At 50.5% G+C, this 18,196-nt stretch overlaps 1 protein-coding gene across 10 annotated transcripts in view; it reads left to right on the top strand.

The window, feature by feature from the left end:
- Window positions 1-18,196, top strand: part of Banp (BTG3 associated nuclear protein) — an 89,804-nt gene that overhangs the window by 556 nt on the left and 71,052 nt on the right. The gene's annotated exons all lie outside the window — the stretch shown is intronic.

Below are 18,196 nucleotides of genomic sequence, written 5' to 3'. Positions count from 1 at the left end.
GCCCTCGCCCGCCCCCGCCCGGTGCGCACAGTACTGTCCTCAGCACCCAGACTGGCTCCCGGCGGCCCCCCGCGGTGTCCCCCTCCCTCCGCCCCCGGGCGTTAGTGCGCCGAGTACTTACCTTGTAACCTCCCTGTCGTGTCCTAATTCGGGTCAGTTACTCCCTGGCCCCGCGCAGGTAGGCCCTGAGTGTCCGCGCAGTTCGGGTCGTTAGGACACTTGAGCGTCCGCTTCTGCATCCGTGGCCCGGGAACCTCGGTCAAGCTTCTGTAACGGTCTCCTCCCCGCACCGAGGAAGGTCTTGTCCTTGCACGGGCGCCTGTGACCGCCCTCGGGTTTGTAGTCTGCAGGCCCGTCCGGCTGGGGGAGAACCGAGTCCTCCGGGCTGATTGTTCAGGAGTTCTTGTTCACGCGCGACACAGTTGTGCGTCGCCTCCTTGAGTCTCCAGCTTTTGTTCCAGCCCCCCCATCTGTGAGCGGGCTTTCAGTCCGTGCTCCCCCCCATCTGTGAGCGGGCTTTCAGTCCGTGCTCCCCCCCATCTGTGAGCGGGCTTTCAGTCCGTGCTCCCCCCCAATCTGTGAGCGTGCTCCCCCCCAATCTGTGAGCGGGCTTTCAGTCCGTGCTCCCCCCCAATCTGTGAGCGGGTTTCAGTCCGTGCTCCCCCCCATCTGTGAGCGGGCTTTCAGTCCGTGCTCCCCCCCATCTGTGAGCGGGCTTTCAGTCCGTGCTCCCCCCCATCTGTGAGCGGGCTTTCAGTCCGTGTTCAATCTGTGCTCCAGCCCTCACACTGTTCTAATCCTCAAGCAGACTTGTAATTTCTGGGTGTCTGTCCTTTTCCGTGGCCCAGTAGTTTGCCCTCTGAATGCATTTTTCTCCCTGAGCCTCAGGAAACTCGGATTCTTTTCCATTTTGTCTGGTTTCTTGTTTGGCACCCCCTTTTTCGGGGGTGGTTGGGTGGGTGGTAGATGGTGGCTTCTTGCTGGCTGGGCAGGTCTTCCTCCTCCAGGATTGCTGATTATTGTCCAAGGCCAGAGGAAGCTGGCAGACAGCCCTGGGTCTGTGGAGCCGGTTTTAAAAAATGATTTTCCCACCTGGGCATGGTGGTGTCTGCCTTTAGCCCCAGTACTCGGGAGGCCGATCCAGGCTGGTCTCTGTGAGATCGAGGCCAGCCTGGTCTACATAGTGCCAGGCCAGCTGGGGCTGCAGAGACCGTCTCAAAAAGACCCCATCCCCCCAAAAACGATTTTCCCCACTGGTGACTGGGAGAGCTTGTTACCCCGAGTCGCGGAGCACAAGATTGCATAGGCCTTTTCTCTGGACTGTCCGTCTACTGTAAGGGTCTCCTTGACTGGAGAGTGCTCCCCTTGTCCCTGGAGTGACTGGAGATGCTGAGGTCCTGGTGAGGCCCGCTCCTGTGCGCTCTAGCCTGCTGGTTCCCTTATCTAGATGTAATCCTCTTTGAGAAGTTGCTGGGCTTTCTCCCCGAATTCTCTCCTGGGTTTATTGTCTTCTATTAAAGATTATTCTGATGGGGCAAATAGAGGTCCCCTGTGTGGCCGCCCACCTTGAACAGGAATTCCACAGCTGGGGCACTGCCCTACTGCCTTTCTGGCCTTGGTTGGGTGCCAGGTGGCTGACTAGTGGCGGCCAGCTGAATGGCTGCTTCTGGCTCTGCAGCATTGGCAGGGCACCAGGCTCTGCCAGAGGCTGGTCAGACACATTCTGTCGCAAACACCGAGTTTAAGACACTTGACCCTACTTTTGCCGGGTCATTTGTCGGCCGAGCACATTGAGGTTTCAGGCGTGAGCCCAGCACTGTTTGTAGTGCGCAGTGCAGTGATGCAGGCCGTGGGCTGTCCCACCTGTACAACGTGCTTTATGAAATAAGCTCCATTGGCCAGAGCCTGATAGCAGAGTCCTCAGCAACCCACACTGATGAGCATCCACAGAATCAGTCTGTGGTCTCAAGTAATCCCAGTAAAATCAATTGTGAACCTCCCCCTCCTCTCCTCCTCCCCCTGCTGTTCCCATCATGTAGGAGGAAATAGCCACCTAAAAGCAGACATGCGTCATGATAACTAAGCTCCAGACCTTCTGCAGACTGCAGTCCCATCCACATCCTTTTTGGTTTCAGGATCTGATTGGAATCCCACACTGCATTTCCTTGTCTCCTCCAATTGAATTATCTCCCCCAGAGTGTTTATAAATTGTGAATCCAGCATATGCCAACCATCCAAAGGAAACATCCAGGTCGTTGTGACCAGTAGACACACATGTCAGACCCGCAGAAGTGCATCTAATCACGAGAAAGTGTTAGACCCAAACTGGAGAACTCTAAAACCCTGACCCACAGGGGAGGCTGGTGAGTTGTGGATGTGAGATAGCAAGGTGGCCAGGGCATATGTATGCTCACTGGCTCAGGGTAAAGAACCACCGCCTTGGGTCTGTGAGTCATTTAATAGATGCCTAAGACCCCTAAATGGGTCTCCAGGCAGGGTTCTAGATGAGTTTGCAACAGTGGTTTTTATGCTGCCACCCGGTAGAGCCTAGCCTCAGAATCATACCAAAGGAACCCCCAAACTTAAGGGGTACATTGAATGAATTTCATGATGTAAGGCTAACTTTAAAATTCCGTGTAACTTAAAGGACCACCTCAACTATAACTCTGGAATAAACATTTCCTCTGGAAGATGTATGGGCTTGACACATTGAGGGCCCCAATAAGACTGTTCGAAACGTGGTAAATAAAGATCTTTGTTTTTCCTACAGCAGGAAGAGTTGAGCAGAAATGCTCCTGACCATTTGACTCTGAGGGCAGGCAGGGTGGGGAGGAGTTTTATGAAGGAACCTGGAGAGCAGGTGTGGGGAGTCAAACCTTTGCCAGAATGGGAGCCACTTGCTGTGAAGTAGCCTTGGGAGGTCCTGCCCCTCTGTCTGCCTTCTCAAGGACACAGGTGGAGAAACTCTGACACCCCCCGCCCCCGGCCTTGACCACCATGCAGAGTGATACACTCCTGTGGACCGAGTTCATTTCAGTGGGGCTTGGAGCTAACTCATGCCCATTTGGAGGAGCTCTCATAAAGGAGGAGGAAGTGGCCCTACCCACTGTGAGCTGGACTCCTTTCTTCGTTCTCTGCAGCTTTGAGGTCCACAGTGGAGAACGGTTTGATTAAATATAATTGCCATGGTGGATGGTAAGATTCACTTCCCCAAAAGGAGCCCCCTGTTGTTGAAGATGAAGGTGGGGGTGCCCCACACAGGGAGCCCATGTGATTGGGCGAATCTTGTGACAAGAAAGGCCAGAGGGTGAGAAGACAACCTTTGTGCTTCACTGAGGTCAGTGAGAGTGATAGGTGGGATGGCGTGCCCACAGGACAGCTGACTCCCTCTCTGGTTAACATTTAAATGCTGTAGGAGAGTCAGTAGGTGGGAACCTGGGAAGGGAGTGATCCTGCTTGTGAGGCTGGGCACCCTCCGGGCAGTTCTTGTGCTGGTGGACCTGCCAGTAATAAAACTGTTCTGTGACTCTGAGGCTGTGGCCTCTTTCCTTTCCTTCAAGATGGAAAGCTCCTTCACCTGGAAACCGGAGATGGGTTTGGATAAAGCCGGAAGTGAAGCCTGGCAGGTGCACATGCTCCTGCTGCTATGAACTGCATTTCTTTTGAACATGGCCAGAGCCAACACATCTTCACCCACAGGCCCAGGGAAGGAATGGGGCTGCCGGCATGAGATGGGCAGTGAGTGGCTGATAGGATAACATGCCCTTGAGCTGAGCTCATCCACTGGCAGGAGTCACGGGTGACCGGGAATGGAGTCCAGTGCCATGGGCTGTCTTCTGTGCCTTGAATGCTTCTCTGAAGACATAACTCAGCCTGTATGAGTTCGGGGTCCATCTCAGGCTGTGTGACCTCTTCAACAGTGGAACGCTGCTCCTGTGGTCAGCGTGCAGTCACTGTCTTGTGCCACTTAAGGACATTTTAGTAAAGGACAGATGGACATTCCCACATGGCAGTGTCACCTCTGACCTTGGAGAATCTCTGTAAGCATACCCTGTGATGTCCATAAAACAGCTGAAGTCAAGGGCTACAGCTCCCAGAACTTGTCTCTTTAGGCCGCAGGACTGTGACTGCCCTTCCAGGTTTGGGATTTCACGGACTTCAAAGATCTGTAGGATTCTAATGATTTCCTATTTTTGCAAAGTAAGGGTCTAATATTTATATACTTACAATGTAGTATTTAAGAATTCCTTAATTCAGATTTGTCTAAGAATTGACCTACCATATAAGGAGGAGGAAGTGGGAAGCAGAGGGAGGGCTCCAGTGCAGGGGACTGCCTTTGGGTCCTCTGACGTAGCCATTACCCATGCCTCCCATCACAGGGGTATGGTCACTCCCTCACCGGAACATGGTTACCCAGCTCCATCTCCTCAGTCTACTCTCATCCCATCAAAAGTCCCCTCTCCAATAGGAAGTAGAGGAAAGGAGCTGGTCAGCCCAGCAGGCAACTGAGTTATCTTCCAGTGATGGCCTTGCACCTTGAGAGGTCAGCTCCCACCTTCCTGTTTCTGGTCTGAGCGATTTTAAGTATATTTAAATGTCCCAGAGCTTCTGAGTCAAAGCCTGGGACCTTTGTAAAGGGCAGAGAAACTGTATCTGGTTTTGTGGTCCGTTTCCCCTGTCAGCTTGGCCTTTGGAGAGTAGAGTCAGATGGATATGCTTCCTAGGAGGACGTATCTACCTGTCCATAGAAGCAGGCAGTGGCTGCCTTTGGGCTGGGGCTGTGTTTGTGGGGCCTGTGTCCTCCACTCTACATGGGGATGGGGTACAAGTTGGAGTCAGCCTGGGGTGGGAGTGGACTAGCAGATGGGGGCAGTTGGGAATTCAGGTGTCCTACAACGCTGTTCAGCATCCTACCCCAGCCCCTTGGTACCTGCTGCTGGTTACAGATGATTCTGCCCAGGGCCTCTGGATCTCAGCTCTTTCTTGCCAATTTGGCATGGAGCATTGGGGAAGCTGACCCTCTTGCCTGGCTGGCGTGAGCACCTAAATGCTTGATACGTGTAGTTTATTTTGGAAAGGTGATGGCATCAGTGGCAGGCTTTCAGGAGTGTAGTTCGGCCACATAGACTGGAGGCTTCCCTGTTTCTTCCACTGACCTTGTAGAGAAGTCCAAGGTCTCCCTAATAGGAACCGGGACCCCAGGAAAGCGTTGTGTGGCTTCCTCGGTGTTCAGATGGTGATGCTCCACCTCACAGAAGACATGTCTCTTGCGCCTTAAGTACCTACATGGTCATTTCTAAAAACAAGCGTGCTCCCTTCTACAGCTGCAGGGCAGTCACCCCTGGAAGTTGTTGATCTGAGTTCACTGATTATCCCATTCATGCCCTCATGTGCTCCACTGCAAAAGAAGATGACTCCTGTGAGGATGTGGGTTCCTGTGTAATTCCACCTTAGGCTCTGAGCCCTGTGGAGTTTAAGTCAGAAAAATACAAAGTCTGTACATTTATTTTTGACAAAATCACTTGGATTACTAGTTTCCTTCTGTCATTGTGCTGGGAGAGACCTGGGAGGACCTAGTTAGTAAGGCTTGAGGCAGAGGCCACAGGGGGTGGTCCGCCCTGGCCTACTGTTAAGTGTGAGTCATCTTGCTGACCCTAAATCATTCTTTTTAATGCCAGTGCTCTCTGTTGTGTTAAGAGAGGTGGAAGGGCCTGGATTCCATCACCCATGTTCCTGTTGGGCTGAGCAGAGTGCTTTCCAGTGAGTCCCTACAGTTCAGGGCCTTTTGATCAAAGTAGTTTAAACATTTTGGGTTATGCAGTTAAAATTTGTTCACCCAGAAGCTTAAAGTGAAAGGACATTCCAAAGGCAGGAAGGTGAACAAATCTCGTTCTTTAAGTAATTTATATAGCCTGGAGTGGCCTCAAACTCTCCACCATCCGCTTGTGCTAGTGCTGAGGCATGGGCAGCATCAGGGGATAACTTTCCAGTCAGTTCTTTTCTTCCATTGTATGGATTCTGGATACGGAACTCTTGGTGGCAAGTGCTTTTACCTGCTGAGCCATCGTGCTGACCCTAAATAATTCTTCTTAATGCAACCAGCAGGTTTTCTTCGAGAAGAAGTTTATTGGTGGGGATTGCTGTCAGTGAAGCAGTTACTGCCCTTGCATTGGTGTCACAGTTAATATTTGTGACAGGAAGTCTAGCTGACCTGGGGCACACTGTCCTCCTTCCACTCTGGTTGTGATCTCAGTGTCACATCCAGATACCCGGAGTTCTTGAGACAGAGCCTGGGGTTTGTGAGAACCTTTGAGGTGAGGTGCCCTGGAGTGCGCTTGCTCCGAGGAACCTCTGCTCTGTCAGGGTGTAGCGGAGCTGGCCACCTGGAGGCAGGGCATCTGGGAGCAGGCCTGACTTTTGGCCCCATCCCTGAATTTAGAGCTGTGAAGCAGGAGGGTCTGGCCTAGTCTACCATCCGTGGCCATTGCAAAAGTTGAGTGTTGAGCGTGGAGGTTGCTTCCACAATTCCTACACACCCTGGCATTGGTAAACTGTACGGTGCCTTCTGGTTGATGAAGACAGTACTGTCCAGAGGACTTGTACCTTTGTAGACATTACACTAGTGTCTTGTATCTGACGTGGGCTGCGTGGACATCCTGATCTCTTGAGCTTCTCATCTTAGGTCTTGCTGTGTTCTGACCTTCTGGGCATCTTTTCCAGGACATGTTTCAGTGGAAGAATGGCTTGAAAACCTAAATGACTTTAGAATCTTTTATCTTACCTTTTTTGACTCTGGCACAATAGGTGTAATTGGACTTGAGGGTTACAGGCCTGTTTGAAAACATCACTGTCTCTGTGGAGGTGTGCACCGCACCGTGTGGCCCCCTCACCCTACGCCTCTGGATGTTTTCTGTTGCGATCACGTGGTAGGAGTGCAGAAGAGGCAGCTGGGCAGCCCTGCTCTCCAGACGTTGCTTGTCACTGCTGTTGAACAGAGCCCTTGATGTCCTGAACTCAAGAGCTTTAGGAAGTTGCCATCGACCGTTTCTGGTGCATTGGCTCCCACCTGGGGTCTGGGCTCAAGCTTGTGGGCCGTGGGCAGGGCTAAAGAGAATACAGTTGAGGGGAGCAGGGCCAAAGCAGTTGATTGTCGATGTCTGGAACATCAGCTTCAGTGATGGTGATCAGTGAGCAGATTGATCCTCGTAGGTCCCAGCTGAAAGCATGTGAACGGACTCCTGTTGGCTGTGTAGGTGTAGATTGTTGCCAGCAAGCAGCATCTCCCTGGTCTGGGGTCACTTTGGATGTGGTCTGAAACTTCTTTTTGGTCTCTTTGAGACAGGGCCTCCCTGTAATCCCAGCTGGCCTGGAATTCACTATGTAGATCAGGCTGGCCTGGAACTTAGAGATCCTGCCTCTGCCTCCCAAGTGCTGGGACTACAAGTCATGCCCCACCACCCCCAGTGCTGTCTAAAACTCTTTAAAAGCTTGTCCCTTAAGCCACTGGCTTGAGGTTATGGTGTGTACTGTGGTCTGTACTGGTCTCTAATGCAGGTTGTTCATGATCTCTGGAATCTGACTCATACTCCTGTAGCTGCTCTGCACACTGGTGTGCCCAGGGCACTGACTCCCCTGTCTCTAGCAGGCTTGGTGCATTATGCAAGGGGCCAGAGAGTGGGTCTGTACAGCCTGGCAGCTCTTGGATGTGTTGTGTGGCACCAGTAGCACATGGTGTAGACATGGGTCCCGCATGTCTGAAACCACATTTGGGACTGAAACTTGAATTCATGTGACTTTCCATGTCCCTGAAATACCATCCTTTTAAAAATGTTTTCCTACTATTTTACCATATAACCAATTTTGGCTCATATGCTGCACAGAAACAGGTGGGAGCTGGATCCAGCCTGTGGGCTCTGGCTTGCTGCTATGTGGCCTCAGTGGAGTTTGTGAATGAGGCGCAGGCCGAGGTCATTGGTAGGCCTAGGCCAACTGGGACGCCCTGGAGCCTGTCTGAGCAGGGGGTGCTGATGATGTGGGTGGAGGGGCCTTTGAAGGAGCTGGAGCCATCTGGTGGGAAGAGCCGGGCTCAGAAGCTATTGATTGGCTTCTGCTCCTACTCAGCCATGTGTGGTTTGGGAGGGACACCCAGTTTGCCATCAGGGTGTGCCATGGAGAGGTGACACCTGTTGGAGCCAGCAGAAGGAGGGCTCCCTAGGATTTGTGGTGGGTGTTGAAGGGGGCAGAGCTGAGAAGCTGACAAGGCCTGCAGCTGGGGATGGTGACACCCCTTGAGCAGTACGAGTTGGGAAGAGCCAGTCATGCCCTGGGAGAGTCTGGCTCACAGTGCTGAAATGGATGCCCCAATGCTGCAGCCTGGGTGTGGTGAAATGCTGACCAGAGAAAGCAGGAGATGCAGGTGGGGCTGACACATATGCCTGCCAGCACCCAGTGCTCTGGGTGTGGAGGACAGTCCATAGCACCTCGTGCAGCCTGGAGACCTTTCCAGGGGCTTGTGAGGGCAAAAGAACAATGACGAGAGATTCTTGATCTTTCTGTTGTTTGGACTGATGGTACAGAGTTGGTGGTGAGGTTGGTGGAGTGTTCTGGTGCTCCTGCTGGACAGGGGAACTTGAAACATCTTTGATGGCACAGGGAAGCCCCAGCCCTGGAGCTCATCTCTAATGCCCTCCATGGGCAACCTGGTATTTCTTACAAGATGAACGGGGCCTGTCCTTCCAAAGGAAGCAGCTGCCAGAGTTTGTTTCCAGTGACGGGATTTGAGCTGTCAGATGAGCTTGAGATGTTTAGAAAGCTTGTGTTCACTACTGTGAGTCCAGCAGCGGCTTCAATGGGAGGTCAGTGCTAATAGAAACAAACATGAGGTCTATTTGTTTGTTTTTGAGATTTGCTTTCACTATGTAGCCCAATCTGGCCTTGAATTTGGGATGATCATTCTGCCTCAGCCTCCTGAGTGCTGCGATTAAAAGCCTGCGGGACCATGCCTGGCAGGATGTTTTTAGTGTTATATGTCATAAATGGTGTTTGGAGGGCGTGTGTGCCTTAATAGGCAGGACTTTTGGTAGGGTGATGGAATCTCACACTTACCTAAGACCCACTTTATGGGCAAGACAGACCAGTGGACTTTGAAGAAATCAGGTGTGAAAGTTCACCCTCACCTGTGGGTTTGTAGGCGCTGCCTACAGCCAGCCTTCAAGAGTTAAAACATGGGGCATGCTGAGTTTTATGTCATGTTAAAGGGAGTGTGTCCACAGCTATGTGCTAAGGCTGCTGAACTGCTTCTGTTTCCCGCTGAGTAGAAGCCTGTGAACACAGCCTTCACCATTTTAATAAAAGGACAAAACAGGGTCCCTTCGCTATTTTGGAAACTGTAGTAGCTCTTTTTCACTAAAAAAGTGTTTTCTATGTTAGTATGTATTAAAAATAAATATTTAATAACTAATGCTAAACATAAATGACACAGGCCAAGTTTGGTGGTGCTTGCCATTAGTTCCAGCACTAGGGGATCAGAGACGAGGCAGAGGCAGAGGCAGGTGGATCTCTGTGAGTTCCGGGCCAGCCTGATCTATAGTCATGGCTACAAAGTAAGGCCTCATCTTAAAACAATAGAACAACCCCCCATAATACTCAAACATTTTCTGCTCTGATATCAAATGTGTTGGCATTGATAGGTCTAATTATGTACAGCTCTTCAGGCCTGATTTAAAAAAATTTAATTATTTTTTTATGGTGTGAGTGTTATGCCTGCGTGTATGTAAGTGCACCTATGTCTTGCAGTGCCCACGGAGGACAGAAGAGGGTCTCAGATCCCCTGGAACTGGAGTTACAGATAGCTGTCAGCTGCCATGTGGGTGCTGGGAATCAAACCTGGGTCTTCTGCAAGAGCAGCTCTTAACCGCTGAGCCATCTCTCCAGCCCCACAGGCCTCACTGAATTTAAGGTGGCACAGGGCCCTTGACACTGTGTCTGTGAATGTACCTGACTTAGCCGCGCACTTACAAGCTGAGCCTTCCTCTAGTACTTGGCTTTCTTAAGGTGAATCCCACATCCAGGGGGCCTTTGTGTCTGTCCATAGGCTGCCTCGCACCATCACTCATTTGACCTGGATGCACTGTCATGCCTGTTGTCCAGCACCCTGGGAGGATTCCATTGAGGCCAAAGTCCTGCCTGGCACATGTGAGGGACTGCAGGTGGGTCTGTGGATGGCACTGTGTGTGCCTTCCACCCGTGCCCAGCCCCCTCTCCCTTCCGGCCACACCTGAGGTTGGTGTTTGAGGAGGTATCTGTATGTGGGGAAGTACATTTATTTAATCAGATAGTATCAGGCCATCACACCTGGCCTGATGTGGGCACTGAGTGCCTGAACTTGGGTCCTCACGCTTGGGCAGCAAGTACTTAACTGACAATGTCTCCCCAGCCCCCATCTCAGTATCCCAGACAGATTTGGGGGAGAAGCAAGCTGAGCCTTCCCCATCCGTGTGCCTTAGTTAATAAAGCTGATCCTGTCACTCACCTCCTCCTGGTTTTGAGGTTTTTCTTATGTCAGTACTCTCGTGTCTCAAAAATACTGAATAAATAGGGTGACCTTTGATGTCCCTCCAGTTCTTATGTTGCTGGAGGCGTTGCTGCTTTAAGTGGGCGTGAAGAGACACTTGCTGTCCTGGTTTATTTATTTTTGAGACGGTTTCACTATGAAGTCCTTGCTCGTCTGGAACTTGGCTGTGTAGATCAGGCTAGCCTGGAGCTCACAGAATTCCACCTGCCTCTGCCCTGAGTGCTGGGGGATTAAAGGTGTGTACCACGATGCCTGGCTATATCCTGTTTTTGTTTGTTTTTTAAAATTTTTATTCCACATGTATGAGTGTTATGCCTGCATGTAAGTAAGTGCACCCATGTTGTGCAGTGCCCACAGAGGACAGAAGAGGCTGTCGGATCCCCTGGAACTGGAGTTACGGACAGTTATTAGCTGCCATGTGGTGCTGGGATTTGAACCCAGGTCTTCTGCAAGAACAACCAATGTTCTTAACCGCTGAGCCATCTCTCAGCAGCCCTATATCCTGTTTTTTATGGGATTTTGGACTTGACATTTCAACCCACCTAGACCACAGAGCAGAGCCTCTAGAGCAAAGCAGGGTCAGTGTGGACTTTGGGGTGAGCGTCTGTTCTCGCTGCACTTGTGACTGCGCACGCTGGCCTGTATCAGGTCTGTGCCTGTACTCCTTAGGGGCTGTTCTGGCCTTGAGGCTTCCTCTTGCCAAGAGGGAAACATACTTTTGTCCTCTGTAAAGTGAGGCTGGGACAAGCTGTGGGCGCTTTCCACAGCCACGTCCAGACACGTCAGGAGCAAGCCAGGCTCCCACTGGTGGTGTGTGACTTGCTTGACAGGAGTCTGGCCGTTGGTGTGTCGTTCTAGCAGAGCAGGCCCGCACCCCAGGGTTGTGTCCTGGCCACACTGTCCTGATTCCTGTGGAAACAACCTGGCCAAGCCAGAGGTGGCACGGGCACTCTCAGGGAGGCTTGATGTAAGAAACAGCTGAGGGAGACGCCTGTCCCCAGATTACTGGAAAGAATCTGTCTGCACATCCTGACTGAAGTGGTTAGTGCTGTCACCGGGATTCCCGGTGGAGGACGTGTCCGTGCGGAGCGCAGCAGCCTTTGTTCAGTTAGTTTTCTTTCCTGTCAGAGCTGATACTCTGGAGAGTTTCATTTTCTAATCTTCGCCACTAAAACGAGGCTTTCTCCTCAACTAGAATCGTTTTGTTGCTCTGCTGACTTACACCCCCAGCCTCTTCATTTTGAGACGGGGTTTCACTAGGTTGCTCTGACTAGCCTTACATGAATATGTGTAGTCCAGGCAGGCCTTGAATTTGTGAGCCTCCCATCTCAGCCTCTCAAGCTTTAAAAATTCCCGTTTTAATATTTTTAGTTATATCTCATGGGTGCTGCAAATATTTGAAAATTTCTAGCTAAATTTATAGTTAAATATTCAGCTCCATGCTCCATTGTGGGCCACAGTGGGCAGCCAGCTCTAGTCAGTCTTGAAGCCGGTGTTCTGTCACATGCAGCATAGTCCTATTGACACCAGACAGACACAAAGACCTTGAAGACCTTAGACCATGCTTTTGCTATTAATTTTTTGATTAATGTGGAATAATGTTCCTTATTTTGGTGCTGGCATAATTATAGTGTGACATTTCCACACATGCACTGTCCGCACTGCCCAGCTCAGGGTACTTGGGGTTCCCCTTATGTATGGTTCTCAGTGGAAAGGCTGAGATTGTACTGGCAGCTGTGTCTGGCATGAGCACAGCACCTTCCATGGCACCCGTGATGGACACATGCTGGGTGCCAGCATATGTCAGGCTCTGTGCAAGCTGTGCACGGAGTGAAGGTGAAGTCCCATTGGGGTACAGCTTCCAGCAGTGTGGGAGGCAGATGTATAAGTTAGATGGAAAGACTGGGAGGCGGGTGCTGACTGTAGTCCCAGTGGGGGTTTGACTTAGTGCGGGCGCTGAGACCAGGAGGCGGGGAAGGGGTGTGGGTCTGCTGGAAGGGCCTACATTGGGCTCTTCCTGATGAGCTGGGGGTGGGGGTGGGGTGATTGGACAGGTTCAGTTGAGTGAGCCAGGAAGAGGGCCCAGGAGGGTTGCTCGCTGGTGCATAGCCAGCTGCCGAGGGGACACTGTTTGTTCCTGAGGAATGTGGTCTCCGAGCTCCTGTTGAAAACTAGGGAGCAGGCAGAAACAGGAGACCTGGGAGCTGTACAGGAATTCTGGTGTTAGGTGATGCCTGGGCCCAGGCTGGCAGTGCTAGGGGTGGGGTGGGGTCTGTAGAGGGGGATGCAAGAACCACCAGGTGGGAGCCTTTGGCTTGAGCATCTGGGGAGTGTGGCTACTGCTAGCAATCGAGATGGAAGGAAAGGGCTGCGGTGGGTACCTGGAGTTTGGTTTAGATGTGTTATTAGTGAGACCAGAACTCCAGAGGAGATGCCCAGGGTTTGCTTGGGCTCACCGAGTTCAGACCTGGGAGGATGTCTACAGTGTCAGCTAGATGCATGAGAGTCACCAGGCTGAGTGCCAGGCCACTAGCGCCCACTGAGCAGAGGGCCCCTTGCCAGGGTGGTGTGTGAAGAGGGAGAGGAGCCGAAAGTGGAAGGGGGGCGAAGCCCTGGAGCTGGAGCAGCCAGGGGCAAAGGCAGACAGCAGGCAGACAGCAGCAGTCAGGTGGGACTTCTGGGCTCTATGAGGAGAGGAGCCCGGAAATAGGGCTGGAGAGGGGGAAGGAGAGTGACCCCACTGGGTGCCCCAGAGCACCTCCTGCATTGGAAGGAGTCTTGGGAATGGTGAGGGGACAGCAGGGTGGCCAGAAGAGCTCTGGGAGAAAGTGGAGGGGGCAGGGGAGTTGGACTGAAGGGTCTTGGGCGTGCTGCAGCCTCTGGCTGAGTGGTCCTCAGGCAGGCTGAGTGGTGTGACTATGAGAGAAAGGCTCAAGAAGGTGCCGCCGGCTGCGTGACGTAGATGGTGAAAAGAGCTCTTTCCTAGCAGGCGTGAGGCCCTGGGTTCAAGGCCCAGTATTTCAGAAAAAGCAAACCTGTCTTGTTATGATTCGGTGCCTCTGTATTGGCCTCCTCTGTGTTCTGAATTACTGTGTTTTAGAGAAACGGTGTCATAGTAACCAGTATGTAAGTAAACAATAAGTGCACATGAGAACTAAGGGCCAGAAGGGAAGAGCCCAGGGGAAGATGTCTGTGTCTCTTCCCAGGGTGTCACCTTAGGTCTGGCATTCACCGCAGACCCGGCTGGATCCCTGTGTGCATTCTCACACTGTGTGCATTCTCACACTGGCACAGAAAGACACATGCAGTTCCTAGGCAGGGAACTGGTATCTTTCACATGGTGCCCTGGAACTTTGCACTGGCGTCCCTTTCTGTGGTGCATTGGGGCAGCGCCGTTCAGTCTTCCCTCTTGACACGTGGCTGGACATCCCTCATCTTGCTGTGTCCCCGATGAGCATTTGGGTTGTGACTTTGGTGGACTGTGCTTTTTCCACATGCACCCTGGGAGATACAGGATTCTAAATGGTAGCTGCAGCCTGAGTCTTTACTGAACATTAATCTTAGTCCAGCTGCTTTATTGCATTAAGACTGGATTCTCCCCAGGACTTCTGAGAAATGGCACAGCTAATTTGCCAAAATGGCAGCTGCACGCAGTGCTCTGTTCCACTTTCTTGGGCTTGTTACCCTCTTTACTTCATGTCCTCTATTTTCCCTTTTTTTTTTTTTTTTTTTTTTTCTATTGAAACCCTCACTGTTAGTAGAAAATTAAAAGGCTCTTTATCCTGGCAACAGAAGCATTTGGATAAACAACTTGGAGAGCAGTGGTGTCCTCGTTTGGAGGAAGTTAGGGTTCAGGGTTTTATGGCTAGTTTGGAGTGTTTTCTTAAGCCACTTGCAGAACATTTAGAAACCAGGAAGGAGCTCGAGTTGGGCATTTGAACACCTCTGCTGGCCCCTTAGGAGAAGCAGGCTATGCTCCTGAGATCTGTGGATGGAGGCTATCAGTGAACAGGCTGCAGGGTCAGAGTAAGCAGGTGGAGACCAGGCGGTTGGTTAGCATCCTTTCTGACAGCTGTGGACAGACAGCCTCTGGATGGGGGACAGCGCCACAGATGAGGAGCTGGTCCTTCCTTCCAGTTCTTTGCTTCCCCTGCTAGAGCAGGGCCTGGGGAAAGCCAAGGCCACATGCCAGTTCCCTTTGGTGTTTTCCCAGAGGCCGACTTGGAGGAGTACCCAACCTTTTCACATTATCATCTAGAACTTCATGCTCCAAGACCACCCAATCCTGTTACCAGAAAAAACAAAAACCAAAACAAAATCCTAAACATCAACCCCTCCAAATCCCCAAATCAAAGTGTTTTAAATAAGTCTATGATTTTCTGTTGGACCCCATTCATAGCTGTCCTGGGGAGTATGTGACCTCTGGGCCATGGGTTGGACATCCCTGGTAGAGATTAGTCTTGTGGCCGTAGCTTGCTGCAGTCGAACCTGGGGAGAATGTCTGGTCACATCTGCCCTAAGACACGGTTAGATACTGGGGCAGGCCGCTGGTCACTCTGTTATCTGTGCAGCTTTGAAAACAGCAACATTTTGCCTGTCTGCTTTTTCCTGGAAAAGAGTCTGTAGTGGTTTTTCGTGTCTGAGTTACAAGATCTGGAAGCAGTTTGAGTCCCTGGACTGTTTTGTAGAAGTGGGCTGCGTAGCCCTGAAAAGGCAGGACCACTACCTTTGCTAAGAGCTTAGGCTTATTCCTCTGATCATCTTGCCTCTCAGTATGGAAGCCAGAGGACTGGATTTATGGCACATGGTACATTGATCTGTCCGCTGTGGCTGCTCTGTCCTTAGAACTTCTTCTTAGAGGCCATGAGGAGTTGTGGACACAGAGGCCCAGGGGCTGTCCTCCCTCATTTACGGAGCTGCACCAGACCCCGGCTCTGGGACAGTCCTCGGCGGAACATGAGCACTGCTGATCAGAGCTGGGGTTGGCGGTGTCTGGTGCTGCCCACTCCACACTTCCAGTTTGGTCAGTTTTGAGGTGTATTTTGACAAAGCAGAATGTTGTAAGGAGGCGAAAAGTAAGAAATCCTCCCTTCTGAAACCCCTTGTGCCCTGGCCCTTTGATGGACGGCCTAGACCTGGGTGCTCTGTGCTGTCTGGGATTTTCTCCTTCTCCTCGGCCTCCCTCCCCTCCTGCCGAGGTTCTGTTCACTCACGTTGGATCTTGGGAGTCGCTCCTTGAGCGAGTGCCGCGATGCTCTTTTGCTTGCTGCAGGAAACGCTGCCTGTGGTGTTTCCTTACGGTTCTTTTTTGAGTGTTTCTGCAGAGGTGTGAGTCTGTGTCCAGGGGGGAGGGTGGTACTCCGCACGCTGTTCTTCACTGAGTCTGAGGGAGGTTCTCCCAGAAGGTCACTTAGTGGCCTCTGCAAGCTGATGGGGAAACAGTGCTGTTCAGATCTCTGTGTTGTCGGTTACCCAGCGGGTGGATCTTTCCTGATTTGAATTTTCTCTGTGACTGATTTGTTATGCTCATTTTGAAAGATTTATTGATCTTTTCTGTTGCTGTGAATGAAGGAATTGGCCTGTGTGTGGCAAACAGTATTTTTTCCCCAATTTTAAATTTTCCCTTAAGGGGAAAAAAGCAACAACCCTTTTCATTAAATAAGATGTAAACAGAAAGTTGCACAGGTTAGGTGGTGGCCTACATACACTCCATGGCGTCACTCACTGTCTTTCTTTTACGTAGAGTTTTAAACTTTGTAGTTTAGTTTTGCTTGTTTCATTGTTTTGTCAACTTTAAAGTCCAGTTTCTGCAGCCCTCCCCCATTTGTGTGGTGCAGCGTAGCACATTGTTTTGGCTTCTCCACTTCCTGCAGAGTGATGTGGGCCCTGCACCTTGTACTGCCCCAAAACTCAGGTGCCTGTTAAGAAAAAACTTGGGAATTGAAAAGTATCTCTTTGACCCACTGCAGTGGTTACACTTGATCGTCAGCCTTGAGTCCTTCCAGATGGGAGCCTTCTTGGTGGTCCTTGGCGGTTCTTGTGCAATGTGGTGGCGTGTTTGTTTGATGGGCCCCACTCACTTTCTTAGTGTCTCTCTCTCTCTTTTTTTTTATACATGCATATAAGGTGTTTTGATCAAATCCATGCCCACTCCCTCCCTTCTGACACCTCCCATATCTCCCCATCACTTTTTTCTTTTTCTTTTCTTTTTCTTAAATTTATTTATTTTTATGGGGCTTTTGTCTACTCTAACATTCCCCCCTTTGAAGAGGTAACCCTAAAATCTTTTAAGGATGAGATACAAGCTCCCAAATACTTTTGATGCTTTTGGCCTTTGGAACAGAGTGTGTTGCTAACAGGCCCAAGGACATTTTGACTTTTAGCCAAGAAACTGGCTACTTTTCTTTAGGGTCTTTTTACCCTAACTGCCTAGCCAATTCCTGCCTCCTATTTTTACCACGCCATCCTCTGAAGGGGTTACCCAACTTACCAATAGGGAATAGGGATGCAGACCGCTCTGGCTTCTTCCATGCTGAACAGGGACACAGGGTGAGGCAATTGGAGCACCCCTTCAGTGGGTCTATCTAAAAGACTCCCCAGTTGTGTATAACTCATTAGCATTACAAGTTCTAGACAGGGAACAAGAAAAAAGTCAGAACAGGGCAATTTTCAAATGTTCATATGAGAATCCATTAGAATTTCTTGAGGAGAGCTTCCAAAAGCATCCCTTTATTGGGTTCCTCCTCATTTTTCTTTTGTCTGCCAAGGCTGGACTCAAGAGCGATGCATTCAGCATCTGCTTTCAGACATTTTGATAGCTCTTGGAGTGGTTAGATTCAGTGTCAGTTCCCTCTCAAAGACTTCTAGATAAGGGGAGAAAAAAAAACGTATTCATTATTTTAGAGCAATAGCAGGTTGTTAGCTACAGGTGGGCACTACAGTGGTGGTTCAGACCAAGAGTTGAAGTCTTACATCTGGGCAGCACTTTCTGATTAGGAACAAAATCATCAATGAGAAATAATTGTCTAAATAACTTTTTATATGGACTTAAGTGTAATGTCTGGGAAGTGTAATCCCTTGAACTCTTAAAGAAGTATACTGATGACTTTACTCTTTGGTTATACTTTCCTTTTGGGTGTTTAAGACCATACAGTTGGCGCAAATAAGTCCATTTATTTTTACACTTAACGTCATCTGAGGATCTGTTCCTCAGGGGCCACATGAACTTGGGAGCCTCCTTTCTTTTACCAGTTCCATCTATGTGAAGGCAAGTCAGAGGTCCTGCTCGACCATGTCTGGCTTCACTTGGAAACATGAATGAGATGTTTCCTCTGAGTTGATCCTCCTCTTTGTAGACTGGACACTGGTTCAAGTCCATCTTGTGGGGCCTCCATGTCCTCCCTGAACAAGAGGACAGGTGACTCACCACAGTTACAGGACATTTTGAGAGATGTTCCATAGTCCCCTGGAACTTAGTTGACCTTGGAGGGCAAGGAGCAAAAACTGTCCTTTAAGTCCCTCTGACCAGATTAGTATAGGCTTCAAAGTATGGCTGTTAAACATCCAAGAAGGCTACTTCTACCAGTCTGGTACTTTTAATTTTCATGTGCTACGTAGATAAGA

Source organism: Nannospalax galili, unplaced genomic scaffold (assembly GCF_000622305.1).
Source record: "Nannospalax galili isolate Female #2095 unplaced genomic scaffold, S.galili_v1.0 scaffold459, whole genome shotgun sequence".
Taxonomy (NCBI): Eukaryota; Metazoa; Chordata; class Mammalia; order Rodentia; family Spalacidae; genus Nannospalax; species Nannospalax galili.
The sequence above is the reverse complement of the archived record's forward strand: the minus strand, read 5'-3'. Positions and strand labels throughout refer to the sequence as shown.